Here is a 22,611-nt window from a genome sequence, read left to right on the forward strand (position 1 = left end):
TGTTGAGATTAATTCCAGGGAGGTAAAGATGGTAGTAGGGATGCCTGTCAAATACCACATTTTTCTCTGATTTTTGGTAGCTAATATATAGAGTGCAAAAAAACTTAATAAATATAAATGAAATTCATATCTTAGGATTTGAATTTGATTACTGTTTATAGCCATTGTCTATATTCTTGCTGAGAATACTTTTTACTTGTTAAACTATTTAGTGGAGCATTAAATCTATGACTATAAAGTAAATTAAAAGTGTTATTGCAAATATTAAAAAAGGATGGGGCCGGCGCCATGGCTCACTTGGTTAATCCTCCACTGGCATCCCATATGGGCACTGGGTTCTAGTCCTAGTTGCTCCCCTTCCACTCCAGCTCTCTGCTGTGGCCCGGGAGGGCAGTGGAGGATGGCCCAAGTGCTTGGGCCCTGCACCCGCATGGGAGACCAGGAGGAAGCACCTGGCTTCTGGCTTCGGAAGGGTGTAGTATCAGCCATGGCAGCCATTTGGGGAGTGAACCAACAGAAAGAAGAGCTTTCTCTCTGTCTCTCTCTCTGTCTAATACTGTCTGTCAAATAAATTAAAAAAAAGAAAGGAAGGAAGGAAAATGGAGTAAGAAAGTATCATTATTCTCTTAGAATTATATCTATGATCTCCTTGAAATCTGTTTCTCTTAATAAAAAATTCATATATACAATGAGTATATATTCATGTATATAAACATACACATATATTATAGATTTATGATTTATTTATACTCTATATTTATTTATTTATTTAGCCTTTTAATTACTATTTGAAAGGCAGTGTAGAAGAGAGAAAAGAGAGAGATGGGGAAGAGAGGAAGAAGGGAGAGAATGGGACAGAGAGGGAGAGACAGAGACAGAGAGAAAATATCTTCAATTTGATGGTTCACTCTCCAAATGTCCATAATGGCTGGTGCCATGGACAAGGCCAAAGCAAGAAACCAGGAACTGTATCCAGGCCTTTTGTATGGGTATCAGGGGTTCAAGTGCTTCGACTGTCCTCCCAGCTACTAGCATGAAGTTGGATATAGGACTCAGTTTCGGGTACTCTGAAATGAAATGTGACTGTCCTAATCAGTAGCTCCAGAAATATATGAATCTGACAAGAGATGATAATAACTTTGGTTAAGGTAATAGTGATTAAAATAATAACCATAAAACAAAGTTTAAAATATCCACCTGTTATCACACCATTTAAGATAGAAACTATTAGCATTTTGAGATATATCCTTGAACTTTTCCTTACTTGATATACTTCATACAGGTTTGGTTTTTGTGTCCAATACCCCCATACTGTTTTAAGATATACTTACTTATTTTTTGAAAGGCAGAGTTACAGATAGAGGAAAAAGAGACAGAGATAGGGAGACAGAGAGAGAATGAATGAATGAATTTTGCCATCTACTTGTACACTTCCCAAATGACTATAATGGCCAGGACTGGGACAGCCAAAGTTAAGAGCCTGGAACCCCATCCAGTTCTCCTACAAGAGTGTCATGGCCCAAAATACTTGGGCCATCTTCTGCTGCATGATACATTGCATTCCTATGTTGAAGCCAAAAACACAATAAAAAAAGATCAGTGAAATGAAGAGCTGGTTTAGAAAAAAAAATAAAGAAAATTGATGCACCATTGGCCCAACTAACCAAAAAAAAATCAGAGATGAAGAAAGGAAATTTAACAACAGAAATCAAAAGACTCCTCAGGAATTACTACAAGAGCTGTAGGACAATCAACCGGAAAATCTGAAAGAAATGGATAGATTCTTGGGCATATATGTTCTACCAAAATTGAGTCATGAAGACATATAAAACCTAAATAGACCAAAAACCAACACAGAAATTGAATCAGTAATAAAGATACTCCCAGTAAAAAATAAATGAATAAAAAGCTCAGAACTGATAGCTTCTCTGCTGAATTCTATCAGACATTTAAAGAAGAACTAACTCCAATTCTCAAGCTATTCAAAATAATTGAAGAGAGAATCCTCCCAAATTCCTTCTATGAGACCAGTATCACCTTAATATCTAAACAAGAAAACGATACAACAGAGAAAGAGAATTATAGACCACTATCCCTGATGAACACTGATGCACAAATCCGCAAAATACCAGCTAATCAAATCCAATAACACCTCAGAAAGTTCATTCACTCAAATCAAGTGGGATTTATCCCAGGTATGCAGGGATGATTCAAAATTTGCAAATCAATAAAAGTTATACATCACATTAACAAACTGAAAAATAAAAACCATATTATTTATTTTTTTAAGATTTATTTCATTTGAAAGGTAGAGATACAGAGAATCAGAGGCAGAGACAGAGAGAACTCTTCCATCTGATGGTTCACTCCCCAAATGCTGCAATGGCCACAGCTGATCCAATCTGAAGCCAGAAGCTTCCTGTCGGTATCCCACATTGGTGCAGGGGCCTGGGGACTTGGACCATATTCCACTGCTTTAACAGGCCATAACAGAGAGCTGAATTGGAAGTGGAGCAGCTAGGACTCAAAATAGGTGCCCATATGGGATTTTAGAACTGTAGGCAGCAGATTTTCCCACTATGCCCCAGTACTGGCCCCATTATTTCAATAGATGCAAAGATAGCATTTGATAAAATACAACATCCTTTCATGATAAAAACCTTAAACAAATTGATATAGAAGGAGCATTCCTCAATACAATTAAGGCAATTTAGGAGAAAACCTACAACCATATTTTAATGAATGGGGAAAAGGTGGAAGCATTCCCAACTAACATCCAGAACCACACAAGAATGCCCACTCTCATCATTACTATTCAAGATACTGTTGAAAGTTTTAGCCAGAGCCATTAGACATTAAAAAGATATCAAAGGGGTACAAATTAAAAGGAGGGAGTCAAAATATCCCTATTTGCAGATTATAAGTTTCTACATGTAAGGGAACCAAAAGCCTCCACTAAGAGACTATTGGAACTCATAGGATGCTTGTTAAAGTGGCAGGATATAAAATTAATACACAAAAATCAATTGTTTTCATATATAATGAATATGCCATGGCAGAAAGAACATCTAAGGTCAATATCAATCACAATAGCTACAAAAAACTTAAATACCTTGGAATAAATTTAAGCAAGGATATCATAGATCTCTATGATTAAAAATAAAAATATTAAAGAAATAAATAGGGGAGGACACAAAAAATGGTAAAATCTTCCATGTTCGTGGGTTGGAAGAATTAATATTAATATGTCCATACTACCAAAAGCAATTTTCAGATTCATTGTGATCCCAATCAAAATATCAATACATACTTCTCAGATATAGAAAATAAGATACTAAAATTCACATGGAAATACAAGAGAACCAGAATATGCAAAGCAATCTTATACAACAAAAACAAAGCTGGATTCATCACAATATCAGATGTCATGACCTACTACTACAGGACAACTGTAATCAAAACAGCCTGGTATTGTCAAAAATAGATGTGTAGACCACTGGAACAGATTAGAAACTCCAGAAATCAATCCACACATCCACCAATGTATCTTTGACAAGTGAGCTAAAATCAATCCCTGGAGCAAGGACAGTCTCTTCAACACATGGTACTGGGAAAACTGGATCTCTGCACACAGAAGTATGAAGCAAGACCCCCACCTTACATCTTATACAAAAATGCCCTCAAAATGGATCAAAGACCTAAATCTGTGATCCAGCCATCAAATTACTAGAGAACATTGGGGAAATTCTGCAAGACATTGGCATGGGCAAAGACTTTTGGGAAAAAGCCCCAGAAGCACAAGTAATCAAAGCCAAAATAGACAAATGGGATTACACCAAGCTAAGAAGCTTCTGTACTGCAAAAGGAGCACTCAACAAAGTGAAGAAGCAACCAAAATAATGGGGAAAATATTTGCAAACCATGCAACTGAAAAAGGATTAATTACCAGAATATATAAAGAGATCAAAAAATCAACAACAAAATAAGTAATCCAGTTAAGATATAGGCAAAGAATTTGAATAAGCATTTTTCAAAAGAGGAAATTCAAATGCCAACAGAAACATTCAAAACCACAATGAGATTTTACCTCACCCCACATAGAACGGCTCTCATAATAAAATCAAAAAGCAACAAATGTTGGTGAGGATTTGAGGAAAAAAGTACCCTCATACATTGTTTGTAGGAAGGTAAACTGGCACAGGCATTGTGGAAGATAGTATGGAGATACCTCAGAAATCTGAATATAGACCCTACCATATGACCCAGCCATCCCACTCCTGAAAATTTACCCAAATGAAATGAAATCAGCATATTAAAGAGTTATCTGTACCCCTATGTTTATTGCAGTTCATTTCACAATAGCTAAGATATGGAATCAACCAGATGGCTATCAACTGATGACTGGATAAAGAAATTATGGGATTTTCACACCATAGAATACTCAGAGATAAAACAAAAATCCTGTTTTTTGCAAGAAATAGATGTAACTGGAAACCATTATTCTTAGTGAAATAAGTCAGTCCCAAAAAGACAAACAGCATATGATTTCCCTGACTTGTGGTAACTAATAAGAGAACTTAAAAGATAATATTTAGGAGTGAAATCAACATTTTGAGATTTGCTTAATTTTTACAGCTTTTGTCTCAACTATTGAGAAACTTTTTTCATATTGTTTAAGTATTTACTTAGGGTTTGCCCTATGAATATAAAGTTAACTGAACATAGATCTTTGTAAAAATTAAAGTGGAAATAAGAGAGGGAGGAGGAAGAAGTGTTGCAGTGTGGGTGGGAGGGAGGGTAGGATGAGAAGTATCACTATGTTCCTGAATATGTATATATGAAACACATTAAATTTGTATGCCTTAAATAAAATTTTAAAAACAGAAAAGAGGTATTCAACTTAACAGAAATAAAAAATTTTAAAAATCACAATTGAAATCACACATGAGTATATCAGATTGACAAAGAAAAAGCCTGTTTAAAAGAGACAGAGAAAACACTATATTTAATTTTTTGAATTTTAACAAATTAGAAGAAAATATTCTTCCCCATCACCACAAAGAAATGATAATTGATGTGATAGAAATTTTACCTGGATTTGAAAATTATGTCTACATATGTCCACACATCACAGGATACTCTATAATATGTTCAGTTCTTAGTTACAATTTAAAAAGTGTGTGTGTGAGAGGGAAAGGGAAAGGGAGAGGGAGAGGGAGAGGGAGAGGTTCTGTACTTTCCTAATTGCTTTAAACTTTATTTTCTTGGGTGGTTAAATGCAATTTGAATCCATGACTTTATTTGAATGGCAGAGAGAAAGAGAGAAATAGAAAGAGAAAGAGAAGGAGAGAAAGAGAGAAAGAGAGAAAGAGAGATAGAGAGAGAGAGAGAGAGAGAGAGAGAGAGAGAGAATCTTCCATGTTCTGGTTCTCTCCCCAGGCAGCTTCAATAGCCACCACAGGGCCAGTCCAGAACCAGGAGCCAGGAACTCCATCCAGGCCTCCCACATATGTAGTAGGGCCCAAATACTTGTACCATCATATTCTGCTTTCCAAGGCACATTATCTGGGAGCTGAACCCTGATGATTAAGTCCTAAAAACAAATTTTTTTCTTGACATTATGTTTTCAATATCAACAAAGAATATTTTGCCTTTTTGTTTTGTTTTGTTCTAGAATCCCCTACTGATGATCCTCAGTGTAACCAAATGCAGTACCAACTGGGTGGCTGATTTTGTCATGATTTTTTTAAGCCTAAATAAATGTATTGCATCACAGACTTTTTAGGTGAGTTATTGATCACAATCTGGACAGTAAGCCAGGGAAGATATAAAAACACGTGGGGTGCCATTCCTGACTCTCTCATGTTTTAATTCTGTCTTCTTTGTTCTTTTGCGCCTAATTTATAGTGCTAATTGCATCTTGTGTACCTTTAAAGCTCTTTTCTAGAACAAGGCAGACAAATAAACAGAGTTACACTGCGCACATAATTCCTATGTATGAATGATCACTCAGGATCTCTGGCTCCCAGCAGTGATGGAGGAAAGGATGTGGCTACGCAATGTGACACCTTTGAACATTCCTGTGGTTATAGGTTATATACGCTGAAAACCTTTGTCTTTTGTTTCTTAGATTGACTCACCACTGGAAGGGAAAAAAAAGCTACGTTTCCTCCATCCCTTTCTTTTCCAGTGGGAAAGAAAACAAAATTAGTGAATAATGAAATGTTACTATAAAAACCAGCACCTATACCACTCAAGATGCAATGTATGTTTATTCCTGTTAACATTATTATTGCATTTCTGTTTTCTGTAGTTGTTTTTCTCAGTATTTATTTTTCAGTGTAAAATTATCTCCAATGGAATTCTGACAGACATTCTATTTATAGTACTGAAATTAAGGCAAACAAGGATTTTAATTCTAATAGTTTATCCAAATATTTTATACCAATAAATGCAGGAGACCCATTAGTGAAAAAAATGTAATTATATCCAATCCCTAAGGGTTCTTTCTGTACAGATATAAAGAATTCATATTTATGTGGAAAATAATGAATAGGTATGAATATCTGCACAAAATATCATATAGGGTTAGATAAAATAAATGTAATTCTAAGCCTAGGGTAGCAATAGATAAAAATGGGCAAAGGAAATATGAATACAGAAGACAAACAACATCACAGAGCATTAAGGAGGCTTCAATACAAATGAGGGTCCATCATTAGAGATATTAACTCTGTGGGCTCTTAAGCTACCATGTTTTTGTTTTTTTTTGTTTTTTTTTTTTTTTGCTGCAGAGGAAACATTTTACCCTCAATCTGACAAAGGGAACTGAAGAAATGGTTGTGACAAGGCAACAAACTATAATAAAAAAAAGTATCCTGCGATGAAGATTGCCATATTGAGTATTGCATTATTTTAACATGAGGAATAAAAAAAGGATGAAAGAGTGACATTTGGGGAAATGAAGCCATAAGAAATTCATATTTTAAGGAGCAATGCAAACAAATGAAGTGTAAAGTGACAGTGTTATTATTTTTTGTTATTAAGGACATTGCAGCAGTTGCTTCATGTTTTTGACTCACTGTTTTTATGTATGCCAAAGCTTTACTCTCTTGAGAAGTAGGAATGTATAGATCAGGGGGACAAAATGGACAACTCTGCCTGAACCTAAATGCCATTGCCACTGAGCTGATGGAGATTATTAATGGAGCAGACAATTCATTCTCATTTCTCGTTGGCTAAATTACCTGTGGTCCACATGAAGGGAAAATAAAAAAGGATACAAGAAATGGCATCCCTTACAACTTGGGATCAGGCAAACAAAGAGTTCTGAATGTCAAAGTGTCTGCATTCTGGCAACAGGCAGCGACAGCAACATGCTCCTGGTCTAACAAAATACCAGCTATTAATTCGGGTGATAGCTCCCTTTGGCCAATACACACAATCAACTGTGGATAGCAGAGCTCGTGAAAAATTTCCTCAGCATCCTTGAGGAAGGTAAAAAATAATCTCTGTAACCTGCCACCATCTTTGCTATCAATCAAGTTCTTTCTCCACCAAGTGTGATTATAATCCTCTCCACAACTTCTAGCAACATTTCAAAGGAAGTGCTCTAAGCATGCTTAACAGTATCTTCAGTTTGGATTCAAATGGAAAGTTATTTAAGGATAATGTTTATGGCTTCAGGGACATACATAGAAACAGAAAAAATGACTTTCTAGTATATTTATATGCAAATTTAACTGAAATATTTGATGTGCTGGGGTGCAGGAAATAATTTATTATAAGGGTGCCAAACATTGTGGTAAAATTTCCAGTAATAATATATCAAAGTCAATATTAGTTTTAATGACATATACTATTTTAATTTTTGTTCATGATTTAGATTTGTCAGTTACTGAACTTGATCCCTTTTTATGCTATATAACAAGCAGATGAATCATAGTCCTACAATTACTGCCAGAACTAACAAAGACTAATAATGTCATTCATAAAATGGCCAAATTGTTTAAAATTGATTTTTCAACTAGTTGTCTACTGTCAAAAGAAATTGTGTTTTTTTAAAGATTTACTTATTTATTTGAAAGAGCTAGAGAGAGAGGGGAGGGAGAGGAGGAGGAGGGAGAGAGAGAGAGAGAAGCCTTCCATCCTCTGGTTCACTCCCCAATGGGCCATGATAGGGCTGGGTCAAGCAAAAGAAAGAGCTTTATCTGGATCTGCCATATGAGTGGCAGAGGCCCAAACACTTGGACCATCCTCTGCTGCTATTCCCAGACCATCAGCAGGGAGCCAGACTGGAAGTTGAAGAGCCAGGACTTGAATTGTTGCCCATATGGGATACCGGCATCACAAACACCTGCTTTACTAGCTTTGCAACACTGTCCCAATATCTTGTATTTTAACCCAAGAACTAAGCATCCCTTCCTTCACTAAAAAACACTATGATAAAATTTCTGTATTTCAAAGTATGCTGTAAAACCATACAGTATATCCAGTAGGAGCAGATATGCTGTACTGAAGCCAGTGTTCCAGATGTACTTGTTTTGTGCAGAATCTATAAATTTGCCTATTTCTATCCCATAAATAATGACACAAGAGGGTTTTCTGGAAAGATTTTCCCTATTCCATACTCAAGCAATGAAAAAGGTGTTTGGATAAAATGTGTAAGTATTTGGATGAGTATGTCAGGAATTGTAGGTATTCAAATTCTTACCCATTGGCAAATGGTTGGCTGAGCACATCCATTTCCTACCTTCCCATCACCACCATTCAAATCAAAGTGAAATTATATGAAGAATTAATAAACCCAGAACATCTCTGACAACAAGAACATCTACCTGAAATTTTCAGACAGTTTGAGGAATGCTTGGAAACTGGAAAGCAGATGGGTTGTTATTGACTGTAACTCAAAACATAGGAAAATGATATCACAGGGAACGGGTCCATGTCCCAGAAAAGAGCCTTAGTTCGGATTAAAATAAGAAAAAACTCTTATGAACAATGGTGTGTTCTAACCTGGTGAGAGAAGAACGAACTAGATGAGTGCCACAATGAAACAAATTCTGTGTATGTTGGTAGGGAAATTTGTGAGGGCTGTAGTGGTTCCTTCTTCAGCGTAATAGTATAAAGGACACAGGCTGCCATTCCAGATTTCTCTGATGTAGTGAAATTTTCTGTGTGCACTTCACTTACTACAGCAAGTCTCTATATTGAAATACTCACAGTGAGGCAACGGCTCACTTTCATTCTCAGTCTCTTAAGCAATGATATCCATGTCTCCTACATACCGGATAAATGATATTCATTCATAATGGATCAGGACTGTCCCAGTTTCATGCTAATGTATACCTATGAGACAGAAGATGATACTCCAAGTACTTGGATCCTTGATACCCATGTGCAAGGCCTAGACTGATTTTCAGACTCCTGACTTTGGTCTTGCCCAGCTCCAGCTGTTATGGGAATTTATGGAGTGAACTAGCAGATAGAAGATAGATCTCTCTAGATCTCTCTCTCTCTCTCTCTCTCTCTCTCTCTCTCTTTCTCTTCCAAATAAATGCATAAATACTTGAAATTCCTAAAAATAAAAATTACAAACTCTGGAGTCACAATCTCTGGCTTTGATCAAGAATTTGCCCCTTTGCAGCTGTGCCACATTGGATAGTCACTTAAGCTCTCTTTACTTTAGTTTTCCTTATCTATATTATTGGATTACATTAGTTTTCTACCATCTAAAATTTCACTGCATATTTTATACATTGACATGAGTAGTTAGCACACAAGTACTTATACATTCATCATTAAAAATTATATTTATTTGAAATATAAAATTGAAGAATGTAGTATAACAAAATATGGCCATAAGACAAACATAATGAATGAAAGAGATAAGAAAAGGAAAATGTTAAGAGAAGTGGAAGATTGCTTCATCTAATCAGACTTCCAATAGCAAATTGAGGCAAGAATATAATCAAAGGAACAGTGGAAAATTTCTGTACGCTGAATATGTATGTTCTTAGATTAAAAGAGATTCTTGAGTACAAAGGAACAAAATAAAAGAACACATGAAGTATCTTCAGAAATTTTAAAACTATAAGAAGCTATAGGAAAAAATCTTAAAATTGTCAAGAGAAAAGCATGGCTTACCTACATATGAATGAAAATCAAAGCTGCATGAGGCGTCTTATCAGCAAGATCAGAAGCTAGAGGTGAACAGTGCATTGCCTTCAAAGTTTTGCAGGAAAATGACTTTCAAACAAAATGCTACACCTGTCTAAAATATCAATCAAACATAGAGGAACATATAAGGGTACTTCAAAAAGCTGAAGGAAAATGGAATTAAAAGATAACTTTGTTCTGGTACAAACAGTTTGGCATCCACACATTTTTTTTTCATAATATGCATTTTCATTGAATTTTTTGATATCTTTTATATGTTGTATGTATGCATACATATAGGTATATTTTAATAAATAACATACAATGACTCAGGCAGTACAGGTCCCACACATCATTTCAGATATGATATATATTTGAAGATAAAGTTACAAAAAAACAAAGAAATTAAAGAAAACACAAGAAATAGAGGCAAAGAGTTGAGGAATAAATCTAGGATGCTGATGAAAAAAAAATTCTGAGTTGTCAACTTACTAGTAAGGATGTCCCCAACTAGTCCAAATGTCCAAAAGGCAGATAACTACTTTAAATAATAAAGAAAATTATCTCTGCAACAAGAACATCCTGAGTTGTGAATACTCCAGAACTGATTAACTGGCTCCTTTCTGTCACCCAGGATCCAAATTCTTTTCAAGTTCTCCCTACTCCACCACTACTTAAAAGTTCCCTTCAGGATCACAAAATGGCCATAATAGTAAGGAGATGACAAGTTCAGCAAAATGTAGGACAATCTCTTCTTTTCCTACCCCTCTCTGTACATTAACTCAGTGATTAAAACTATCCCAGGAGCCTCTTGTAGATTTAGCCCTATTAATTATTGGGCAGAACTGTCTCCTTGTACATCCCTAAGCCAATCAAAGCCAGGAGAATGAGATTATCATTACTTAAAGAAAAAGAAAAAAAAAAGTGCCCCCTTTCTTTGGGAAATATCTGGAAGAAATAAATGTTGGACTAAGATTCATAATATACAAACAATGGGTACACATATAAATCTACACATTGAATTGGAAAAATTAGAGGCAAAAGTCAGTAAACCCGTTAAAGAATATGCTCAAGAATGAAACTGACATACACAAACTTTATTAAGACAATCATGATTAACATCGAAGTAATAAGTGCACATGCCTTTGCTGTCGATATGAGCAGAAACAATTAAAGAGTCTAAGTTGGCAGATATTGGACTGAGTGGTTAAGATGCTGTTTGTATCAGGAGTACACGGGTTCAGGCTACAGCTCCACTTCCTATTGCAGCTCCTGAATAATGCACATCTTGGGAAGCAGCAGGTGAAGGCTCAAAGATACAGGTCCCAGTTGCCCAGGTGAGAGACCCAGACTACACTCTGGGCCTTGGTCTTTAATCTGGCTCAGGCCCAGCTGTTAAAGCTGTTTGGAAAGTGAATCAGTGGGATAGAAACTCTCTTTTTGCTTCAGTGTGTGTATGTGTGTGTATGGGGGAGGGTGCATCTATGTGTCTGCCTTTCAAAATAATAAAAATTTAAAGAAAAAATAAAAGAAAAAAGCCGACTTGTGTAAGAAGGTCATGGTTCAAATGTGAAGCAATGTAAAATATAAGCCTGAATCTGAATCCGAGAGAATCTGAATCTGAGCGAGAAGTGCAATCTCCACTGTTGGGTAATTTAGAAAGATTGCCAAATGTTTGAATTAATGTGTAATCATTTTGGAAAGATACAACCTCTAATCGTTTCTACATGATAGATTTGTTTGTTACTCTGAACATCATTTATCTCTTTTATGAGATATTTTGTTTACAGATCAACATTTCTCAAGTTCTGTTGGAAAAATCACCCTAACAGTACATGTAACTTTAAAAAGCTGATCTTTATGATTAAAAAGTATCAAATATTTTGGGGCCAGCCCTGTGGCACAGGTTAATTTTCTGCCTGCCACACCGTCATCCCATATGGGCGCCGGTTCTAGTCCTGGCTGCTGCTCTTCCCATCCAGCTCTCTGCTATGGCCTGGGAAAGCAGTAGAAGATGGCCCAGGTGCTTAGGCCCCTGTATTCGCACAGGAAACCCAGAAGAAGCTCCTGTCTCCAGGCTTTGAATCAGCACAGCCCCAGCTGTTGTGGCCATTTGGGGAGTGAATCAGCAGAGAGAAGACCTTTCTCTGTGTCTCTCCCTCTCACTGTCTGTAATTCTACCTCTCAAATAAATAAATAAAATCTTTTTACAAAGTATCGAATATCTTGATCTTTATACAGACATAGTGCTCTCTTCTGATTCCATTGAAAATCTTGATTCTTTGACTCAGTTTTACTTCATGAAAATTTAATCTAAGTAAGAGAAAAATAAACTCAAGCTATAAACATTAACTTTAAACACTAACATCTATTGTGTTGAAGAAGCATTAAAGTTCATGCATTTTTAAAAATTCACTACAGATTCTTTGTTATTAACCTTAAGTAAAATCAAAAGAATATTTTTATGAATTTTTTTTGAAGTCAGCTTATTTGTCATGAAGTATCCATATAGCTTTAACTTGTGAAAATCGGGCTAATGTCACAACAAAATTTACTTTTCTTTTTCCACTGGAATTTTTCCACCTGTGAAAACCCCACTCTAGTGGTTAGGACTCATTAAGGGACCGTGGGTATTGCAAGGAATAACCTACTGAAGTCCAAGGCTTACTGGTTCATCTCCTGAGACCAAGCAAAGTTGACATTATCAGTTTCTACTTTCTTGATGACTTAAATCTATGTCCACACACATCCACAAGCCTTCACATCCAAGAGATGAAGGCTGTTCCTTGCACTAAGAAGGGTTTGAAAGATGAATTAGAAATCCTCCAGGGGGCTGTTAGCAAAGAAAGTGGGAAGCAGCATGTTGTGTCCAGAAAAGTACAAGTTCAAAGGCTTTGCTGATGAATGAACAGAATGCATTAAAAGGAACAGTATGATAGGACTGTGTCAAATTAGATTGTGTAAGTGCTACATAAACCAAAAGCAATTCTATATTTCTTATCTCATACAAAACTTGGGAAACAATCTATGGAAAATTGTTTTTGCAAATTATGGAAGAATACAGTTAGTGTTAATAATCTTAAGATAGTTCAAATGTAGCTAGAGTGTCAGATCATTTAATGTATGAGAAAGTGAAAATACTTCTTAATTTATCTTAAAACCGCATATTTAGATCTACACACCATGAAGTCTAATTAATGTCTTCTTTTTCTCATCTCTTGTTAGATGACTGAATTATAATCAATTTCAGTCCCTATTAAACATAGTAATAATTAGAACTTCTTGCTGCACATTTGAAAGCTTGAAGTCTTTTTCTTTCTCAATTATCTGCAGAGAAATATATAAAACATTTCTCAGTCATGCGCCTTCCTACCAATTTCCTTAATCTTACTGCTAGAGCTCTTTAGCACATCACAGCCAAACAGCATCTCAGCATCTCTTTAGTCTTTTACCTGTCAGTTCTTTGAATTATTTTTGTTGTGGCTAATCAGAAACAATACAGTTTTTACCATTACAACTATTCTATGAGTACTTATAACACAGTCAATGTGGTAACTGTAAAAAGAGGTACAAAACGTGTAAAGAAGGAAAAAGTACTGTTATTAACAGGGGAATTTCTATGTGTGTGTGTGTTTCTGTGTGTGTATGTGTTTATACACATACATAATTAAAAGTACTGAAAAATTTAAAAGTGATAACAGCAATAACATTAATAATGGCTAGCTAGCATTTATTAAATACTTAGCATGAGCCAGAAGGAAATACCTGAAATTTGGAAATCATTAAATTGGTACAATAAACTTATGAGAGAAGTGGCATTTTACCAGAGGCTGGGACTGAGGCATGGAGAAGGACTTGATCAAAATCACACAGCCACTAAGTGGTAGAGTCAAGTCTTTGGGAGCACTGAGGTTCTAAAGTCCACACTCTGAACCACTGGATTGTTAAAGCTAAGCAAAGAGTACAGGAAACAGACAAATCCAGTTAATTCCCCTATTTAAGGTTGTAAGCAATTAGAAACGTGCAGCTGCCACCCCCTTAGTATGCTCTATTGCTTTCAAAGGAAATGGGAGATGCCTTTTCAGTTTGGGATCTTGCTCTGTAACCAAGCTTACAATGTAGTTCAACCTTGCCCAATGTCACAAAATCACTCAAAGCTCCTACACCATCTATCTCTTGACCCGCTACTAGAGCCCAAGCACAGTCTGAGCCACAGCATTCCTGTCCTGAGCTTTCCTTCTCCATGATGATAACACATTCTTTCCAAAGTAATATTGTCGACAGATTACCAATCCTGCCTTTAACTCAAAAGCATTTCACTGTCACCTTCACAAAGCAATTTTAATTCTTGGAATCCTAACAACTACATTTACATGAACTAAAAACACATTTGTTGAGATTTTCCTTCCAGGAAGAAAATATACAAAGGATTGATTTTTGCAAAGAAAACAGAAAGCTCAAATCTCGTTAGGTAGGGACTATCGCTTTTTCCTTTCTCTTACCTCTGTTTGGTTATTTTTTAAAGTTTCTATAATTCAAACTGTCAGGCATCAAACATTTGAGAATCCAAACTTCAAATCATATGGTGAAATCCTCTTCTAGTCCCTGGAGCACAACGTGCTGCATGAGTGAGTGGAGACAGGAAGAAACCCTTTACCCATCCATCCTTCCATTGCATGTAAGTGGTCATAATGCAAGTTACAATGTAGAATCTGAAAGACTGACTTACAAATATATTCAGCAGTGTTCAAAAGAATAACAAGGAAGTGGTGGAAGCAGGGCAGAGGCAGACGGTGATCATGATACAGTGGTCAGCAGAGTCCTAGACAAATCATATAAGATCCTAGACACAAATGGCCTTTCCAAGTTGCTCCCAAATAAGGCAAGGAAATGGGTATTTGTAGGCTGTTTCAATCAATGACTGGATAATAGCCTCATTCAGTATGAGAGGTTGTTTTGGAGAGGGTATGACATTTTTTGACTGAGGGCAAAGAATGTTTAACTGTGAACTGACAGCGGCTACACTTCTGGTAGCTGGAGAACTGAGTGCCTCCATCCTGTATGGGGAACTTGGAGGTGCAGCACAGCATTTGTTAGGATTAGTTGATTTCCAGCTTAAAAATGGGAACTGAGGGATGATTTTCTTCAAACAATGGGGGTTCCCTAAAAAGAATATGGACAGGATTTTAAAATCTAAATCCTAAAAATAAGGCTACTATAACTAGACTTAAAGAATAAAGCCAAGTCAAAATATGAAAAATGTCTATGGGTTATGCACAGCCAGAGTTTAAAGTGGAAAAGAAGCAATATTCTATTTCTAATTTCTGTTGCTGCTTTTCATAAAATATCTAGATGACTTTTCGGGATGATTTCCTTTTATCTTCCTTTTTCCTCCAGAGATATTCTTGACCTCACTTTCCACAAAATGATATCTTATCATTATGACAAGAATTATAAAGCTTTTAAAAAGTTGGTGGTACATAAAATTAGAAAAACAAGTTAAATTAGCAGTATTAAACCTGCTCTGTTAAGAGAAAGAATAGTATCCTTATTTTTTTTCTTTTGTTTTTATATGGTTCTACTTGCCATTGTTCACACACGAAATAACATTCCTATTTTTAAAAATTTATTTGAATTCATGTAAAAGGAAAAGAGACAGATACAAATAGATCTTCTGTTAGTTCACTCTCCAAATGCAAGCAACAGCTGGGAGCTGGGCCAGGCCAAAGCCGGAACTCTGTCTGGGTCTCGTATGTGGGTGGCAGAGATCCTCCTACATGAGCCATCACCTGCTGCCTCCCAGATGCACATTAGCAAAAAGCTTGATCAGGGGCAGAGTGACCATAACTTTAACAAGCACTTTGATATAGGATGAGGGCATCCCAAGCAGTGATTTAACTACTGTGTCAAATTTGTCCCTGTAACTTTTTCTTTTTATCACACACATATGCACATGCACACACACACACACCACACACACACAAAGCTGAACAACATGATATTTTGCCATACTAAGATACTTTAACAGGTTCACAGGTAAATGAAATTAAAAGATAAGTTTGTTGTTATGCAAAAATTTTAAATCCATTCAGTTTTTGCATAATATTCATTTTCCATGAACTTTTTGATGATCTCTTATATATATGATTTCAACACATTTTGTACCAAAATAAACACCTTTTAATTCTATTTTCCCAAGAATGTTTTCAAGTACCTTTGTAAAAATATACAATGGAATGACTACTGCAGTCATGCCAATTAACAGATCCCCTTGTATGTCGTAAAAGCACCTGCAATCTTAGTAAATTCCAGCTATACCATATAATAATGTTATATATACATACATAAATATATATATATATATTCATGCTGTACTTCATATATCTGAGCCTCTTTATGGTACATAGCTGCAGCTTTGTACATTTTTTTACCTCTATCTCCCAATCTCCCAACTACCTCCTCATTCTCCCTCTCCTCCCCAGTTCTGGTAACTACCATTCTGTTTCTACATACTCAACATTTTATTCTTTCTCTGTGTTTTTCCACATATTAGGGATGTAATGCAGAATTTTTCACTTTGTGTCTACTTAGCACAGCATCTTTCAAATATATTCACGTCACAAATGCAAAGTTCTCCTTTTCAAAAACTGAATAATATTCCATTGTGTGTGTGTTACAATGCCTCTATACATTAATTTTTAACTTAATCATGTTATTGCTGCATTGGAAAAAGTGGATAAGGCCCTTTCTTTGGCATTTTTAAATGTTTATTCCTAAGGCTTTGTTTATTCTTCAGTTCTATCCATTCTTTCAAAGAGCCCCAAGTAAGACATAATGGGAAGTAAGTCAAAAAAACATTCATTAGGGAGCATTACAAACAAAACCTTTAGATATTCAGTCATTGATGATCATGATTGAATATATATTTTTCAGACTAAGTAAAACTTGTGTCTCATTCCTCCAACATTATAGTAATAGATCAATAAGGAATCTTAATTGTAGTGAATCAAAAGGAAACTTCTTTCCTCACGCCATGAGTAAAGCAAATGAATATCACCAGTAGAATACAGAAAGCAGCTTATTTTCTAGATAGAAGGGAGACTGAGATGGCAAGCTCGCTATTTTAGTTTAGTGAATTGGGAAAGGGTCTCTGCATAGCAAAGTACTCATGTGATGGGGAATTCCCCAAACATAGGAAGGAGAAGCCAGGGCTTGGCAGAAAACACAACTTCATTTATACACACAGTTTGCTCATTTGTGTACACAACACCAACACATTCTGTTTCTAGTTTATAAAGATTACAGGAATAGACAGCTTTCTAACATAATACAGTTATTCATTGCAAACTAAAAACACAAATTCTCACTATTTTCTTTCTTTTTCCTTTAGGTTTGGAATGGGTAAATGATGTAGCTTTTATTTATTAATTGACATAAAATGTTTGTAATTATGAGTTATAATTTGAAACACGTATACAATGTATAATAATGAAATCAAGGTAATTCACATTTTTATCTCCTCAAATAATATCATATCTATGTATTAGAAATCTTCAAACTCTTCTCAAGTTATAATTAATTGTTGCAGTGTGTAGTTACCCTACCATGCTATACAAATTGTAATTCCTTCTTCTACAACTCTATCTTCTGTACCTATTATCCATCCTCTAATTCTCCCTCCATATGACCCTTCCTAACCCCAACCTCTAGTGATCTGTACTCTACTCTCTGTTTTCTATGTGATCCTTTTTTTAACTTCCAAATATGAGTGAGAATATATGATATTTGTCTTTCTGTGCCTGGCTTATTTCACTTCCTCCAGTTTCATCCATGTTGCCTCAAATGTCAGAATATTCAGCCTTTTCTGACAACAAATGAGGGTTCACATTTCATTTCTAGTTATTTCACTCAGCACCATGACCAGGACTCTTAATAATTTCTCCTCTAGTTCTGTTGCAATCCTCTCTCAGTAGTGTACAAGCTGGGAATTAAATTGTGGAGCTGTCCATAAACAATACACCACATATAAAATATATGCATAGATGGAAGGAAGGGTCAGAAAAGCACAAAATAGCAAGAATGTACATTTGTGTGTTCTAAAACTTGGCTAATCCTCCGCCTAGCGGCGCCAGCACACAGGGTTCTAGTCCTGGTCAGGGCGCCGGATTCTGTCCCAGCTGCTCCTCTTCCAGTCCAGCTCTCTGCTGTGGCCTGGGAAGGCAGTGGAGGATGACCCAGGTGATTGGGACCTGCACACGCATGGGAGACCAAGAGGAAGCACCTGGCTCCTGGCTTCGGATTGGTGCAGCACGCCGGCCACAGTGCACCAGCCGTAGTGGCCATTTGGGGAGTGAACCAATAGAAGGAAGACCTTTCTGTCTCTCTCCCTCACTGTCTCCTGTCAAAAAAAAAAAAAAAAAAAATGATGACGGTGATTTCAAATCATTAGAGAAGTTTTGTGTCTCCTAGTGGAAACATTTCTTCCTTGGTATTTTAGTATATGTGCTGCCGAAGCAAGCACTCTTCCTTGGTATTAAGATTCCCAACTGATTTAAACCCAGTATCATGGTCCTGGAGATACTTTTTTTTTTTTTTTAGAGTCATGAGTTAATAAATGAATCAATGAGAATAACTCTACCAAACATTTTTTAGATGCCCTTCAAATCCTCTCAAGCCTACCTATTATTCAAGCCACTGCCATGGTAACCATTTAGATACAGGTTTCAATAAAGTTTGTGTGGGTGCACCTGTAATATTTCATCTTGGGCCTTGTCATGTCCCTCTTGTTTCCTGTTCCTGAGCTTCTCTGATTCTTTCTCACAGACAGTGCAAGAACCAACTCGGAGTTCATCTACCTACATGCAGAAGAGCTGTGGAATAAAATCTCATTGGCCACTTTTACCCAATGAGAGTGAAAGCCAATGGACAACAGTTTTCATAATTTTGAGATGCATTTCATAAGGCTGCTTAGAAGGTACTGCAGATCCCATTTATCCTCATTATCAGCTAACTTGAAAACACACATTTGTATTGGTTTTGCTACATTCATCCCATTTCATTTTTTCTGTTGCTCCTTCTTGTTCCCAAGTTTGTTTACCAAATAAATGCAAGGTTTTTTTATTTTATTTTTTTTATTTTCAAAAGTCTTGCTTTCAAAGATATCAAGGTTAAGAAGGAATCACACTTTTGTTTTGGGACCTCTGAATCTTCACCTAAGGAATAAGTGCTTTGGTTTCTGATACATCATTCTGATATCAATGGCAATAGCTTCTTGGACCTTAATGAAAGGAACTCGTGCTATTGAGTCCAAGCTTAATCTTTATTCTTTCACCATCAATGCTTCAAAACTTTTCTTTCTGTTGTGACTTCTGGTATCAAATTTTACATTATTCAATATTCCTTTTTAAAGTTTTATTTATTTAAAATGCAGAGAGAGAGGGAAAGAGAGAAACAGAGAACAGTGTTCCATCCCTGCCTAATTCCCCAAATTGCTACAACAGCCAAGCCTGTACCAGACCGAGAGCAAGTGCCAGGAAGTCTATCCAGGTCTCCCACACTGATGGCAGAGATCCAAGTACTTGGGCCATTATCCAGTGCCTTCCCAGGCACATTTGTTCAAAGCTGGATTGGAAGCAGAGCAGCCAGGACTCATCAAACAGGCACTCCAAGATAGGATGCTGGTATCACAACCAGCAGCTTAACCTACTGTGCCACAACACCAGGCTCTATATTGGTAAATATTCTAACAGTAGCAAAAAATAAAAATAAAAATAAAAAAACTACCTTTTGTTCCTTGTTCAAGTCAGGAGCCTGTTAGCCATATCACTAGAGTCTAGATTGACCAACTACACCTAAGTTTCATGAGCCTGGGAAATGAAATGAGTAGTAATTTGAGCTTTGACAGTAGGAAGCAGACTCATTAGTTGGGGAGTGCCACATAAGGAGAAATTCTCAGATGTTTACTAGGTAAATAAAGGTACATCTTGCTCAATCAGGATACATAGCTTGTTGTGTGGATGTGACTATTGCTTTTAGTGAAAATGCATAATTTTTCTCTAAAGAGAGTAATTCTCTTTTCAATTAAAGTTAAGAAAAATGAATCTGTTCCCCAATATGGAGGCAGCGTTTAATAAAGAATTGAGTTACATTTCCTAATTGCACTGTCACCTTTCAACACATTTCTATTGAGTGCCTTGCTTTTCCAGGCACTCCTCTAGGCTGGGGATATAAAGAGATTAAGACAAGCGGGACCAGAGAGTCCAAGGAGCTTACAATCTACTAGGAGGGAATCAACCAAGTAATTAATTATATTTGCAATAACTACTCTGAAAGATAAATAGAAAATTTCCTAGGAGCAAATTATGGGAAAATTTGGCTTTCTTACTAGGTCATGGCAGAGCAACTGGGAAAGTACATTGGTATTAATCTTACAAAAATAACAACAAAAAGGCATCAACAAAGAGATACTGAAGTCTCTCTAGTCGAATAATTTCCTATTTCTTCATGTTTACTTAATAGAAGATACATAAAACTATGTACAGATTATCTGAGTTTGTGCTAGTTTTGCCTTACAGATAATTCTGGAACACACACACACACAGCTTAAACTTCCAGGATAGGAGGTTTTGTCATCTGATGTAGTGTCAGTGCTTTCTTCAATAAGAGCCTAATGTACCATCCAAATCATTGCTTTCCTGCAAATAGAAAGTTTAAATTGTGCTGATATTTTACTCCCTCTACAGTTTTCCATTTTGGCAGCTTGGCTTTTTGGCTGGTTATTTTAATCATTTTAAGTGCTTGAACTAAGAACCCATTTCACACTTTCCATTAATAAAGAAAAATGTGGTCCAGGAATACCCAAATTAGAATCTTTGAGGTCATGTAGTTTAACCTCCATCCAATTCAGGGAACTCTGCATCACTTGTCTGACAGGTGGTTTTTCAGGATCTGCTCAAAACCTTCCAGCAACAAAAAGTTCTTTAACCTCAGAAGGAAAAAGAAAAGACTCCATATATGCTTGAGCTAGCATAATCAGCTCTAAGGTCTGGACATTATATGTCTCTATCAGTTAGAATAGGTGCATATGCAAGTGACAGGTCAAATGAACAGTAGCCTAAATATACAATATAAAGAGACCGATATAGATATAGATTTTAAGTAAAAAATATCTACAGTAACAGGCTGGTATTATAAGTCCACAAAGCCACCAGGGATTAGGGATTTCAACCCCTCTGGCTCCAGGCTCCAAAACTGTACCTTCAAGCCACTTGGACCAATATGACTGCCCTATTTGTAGCCATCAGGTTTAATGTCTAACCCTCATAAGGATAAAGGAGCTGTCTTCTAAGGAAGTTTTCAGAATTCTGAGATAAAATTGTTCCATATATTTCTCATTGGCCAGAACATAAACACATGAAATGCCTGATATAAAGGTTGCCAAGATATGCAGTCTTTAGTATAAGTATCCATACATTGATCTAACAGTTGGAGTTCTATTTCTCAGGAAAATAGTGAAAATTAGACTTGGAATAGACTAGAGGTTGATAAGATTTTTATGTAAAAGATAATATAGCAAATATTTTCAGCTAAATGATCTTTTTCACAAATATTCAACTCTACAGCTGTAGTATAAAACAGACATTACCAGTACTTAAGTGAATGAATGTGGTTTTGTTCAAATAAATCTTTACTTATAAAACCTATGCACCAGACATAAGCTTGGGTAAATGACCCCCTAACATAGACTAACAGCCACCTATGTCACATTTATTAATGCATCTGAATGTAACATTTACTTTGTTGATAATGTCTTCAACCCTTAGTTTCATTTTACATGAAATGTATTTTTTCAAACCAATGTGTATCTCTTTGTTTGACTTTGATACACTCTGAAATTGGTAAATTTGTTAAGCATGACTTCAATGTCATCTATCAACTTGCTGATGAAAATATTAAATAGCATATTCATGCAAGTATTACATACCAGACACTACATTAATCACTAAAGATTTAAAGCCTCTCAGGATAGAGCACATCCCTGTTAGAACTATGTAGTATAGTTAAATTTTGAAAGCAAATCAGAACTGCCCATGGAGTTTGTTCAAACTGTGGATTTCAGTAGAATACATGGCATAATTGTAATTAACTTAGTGATGGTGAGAAAAGAGCCAGGATATCTTTATTTGGTATAGAACATACCACTCTGGTGATTTGATATGTGCCATGGTTTGGAACCTAAGAGTATGTTTAAGAAGGACTATCATTAACACCAATTTTGTAGTTTGCCTACAATAGTATTTTGAGAGGCTTTACCAAATGTCTGCCTAAATTCAAGATACAATATAGGTATGTACCAGCCCCTACTTTCTAGGATTACATTCATATTTTAATGATAGAATAATGACATTCACGGCTGGCGCTGCGGCTCACTAGGCTAATCCTCCGCCTAGCGGC

This window comes from Oryctolagus cuniculus, chromosome 12 (assembly GCF_964237555.1).
Source record: "Oryctolagus cuniculus chromosome 12, mOryCun1.1, whole genome shotgun sequence".
Lineage (NCBI taxonomy): Eukaryota > Metazoa > Chordata > Mammalia > Lagomorpha > Leporidae > Oryctolagus > Oryctolagus cuniculus.